Raw genomic sequence first — 1,599 nt, forward strand, 5'->3', positions numbered from 1 at the left:
ACTCGAATTCTTGAGCTGAGTGTTAGTTTCATTATTCTTTCTACCTTGGTTCTTTCCATGTGTACACTGTATACTTTTTATTAAGCAATAATAAAACCCAAACAAGCCCAAATAAAACTCAAAGAAGCTAATATCTTTGATCGTCACATATTCCTCTAATGTCCAGCTGCCAAAATAGAAAAGAACAAAAAATCAGGTAGCACGTGGGAAAAGGCCTGACCTCAGTCTGATGACACCCTCCACCAGGCGCCAATAATGGGAAATTGCCAACAACGGAATCTTGAGACAGCTTCCCAAATAGATTTAGCATTTGGCTTCTCTCAATTTCATCTGATATCTTCATTCTTTTTTGCTGGATCCAAGTGGAAAAAAAATTTAGCAACAGCTAAACAGTTATTCTAGCTAATTGTTCTTGTCAAGGTACCTCATGCTTGTCAAGGTACTTTGTGTCAACATCTCAGGATGTGCCCTCCTGGGATTCCGTGCGATGCCCCATCAAGCACAAGATTTCCTTCAGAGCTTTGCAGAGTAGGAACTCAAATATGTTTTGGATTGAATTCTACTCTAACTGTGAAAGAGAAACAGAAATCTATAGTTTAATTACCACCACATGGGCCATAATCCCTAAGAGATGTACAGGAAGTAAAGAAGCAACATTCCAAAGGATCTTGGGCTGTTTTTTACCTATCAGATTGGAGACAGAATACTTGATTTAAAAAAACAACAACACTCTGGCTACTGGAGGAGAAAATAGGCATTCCAACTTCAGAGCCGAGAGACTGGACATCTCTGGAGGAACATTAACCATTTTAATGGACATGCCCTTTGGCCTGGCCACTCCTAGGAAGTGGTTGCATTGAACGTAAGCGCCATGAAGTCAGAGGTTTCAAAGTGCCTGCACCACACACGTTCACTACATATTCGCTCACACATGAGTCTATTTGTTCAGTGAAGCTCAGTTTGTAAAAGAAAATATGAGTGACAACTTGGTAAAAAATACTGGATATATAATCTACATACCCATTTGATAAAATATGATGCAAATTTACCAGTGGTTTGAAAGGGGCAGAGGATATACTCTCCCCTCCTTCCCTTGCCCCCGCCCAACACAGACTATCTCTGAAGGAAACAGAAGAAATTAACCACGGTGCCTCTGAAAGGGGATGGTGTCCAGGTATGGGAAGACCTGTCTTATTTACTGTATGCCCTTTACAACTGTTTGATGATTTTTTTTTTACCATGCCCATGAATTACCTTGTTAGTTGGCATACACACACACACACACACACACACACACCTATAGTACAAATATTAATTCTCAGAAATTGTATCGTCTAAAGTTTAAACAACTCAAGATTCGTACAGAAAAGATTAATACTTGTCTATTTGTTTCATAATTTGCAAGTCTCCTTTATCGAGTAGCTCGACCAGGGGGCGGGGCCAGCCCGCCAACCATCCGCAGCCCCTCCCCCAGCTGGCCTCTGCCCTACCAGCCCCCACCCATGCACGAATTTGTGCACTGAACCTGTAGTACAGCGGTTCTCAACCTGTGGGTCGCGACCCCTTTAGAGGTCAAACGACCCTTTCACAGGGGTCACC

This window comes from Myotis davidii, unplaced genomic scaffold (genome assembly GCF_000327345.1).
Source record: "Myotis davidii unplaced genomic scaffold, ASM32734v1 scaffold448, whole genome shotgun sequence".
Taxonomy (NCBI): Eukaryota; Metazoa; Chordata; class Mammalia; order Chiroptera; family Vespertilionidae; genus Myotis; species Myotis davidii.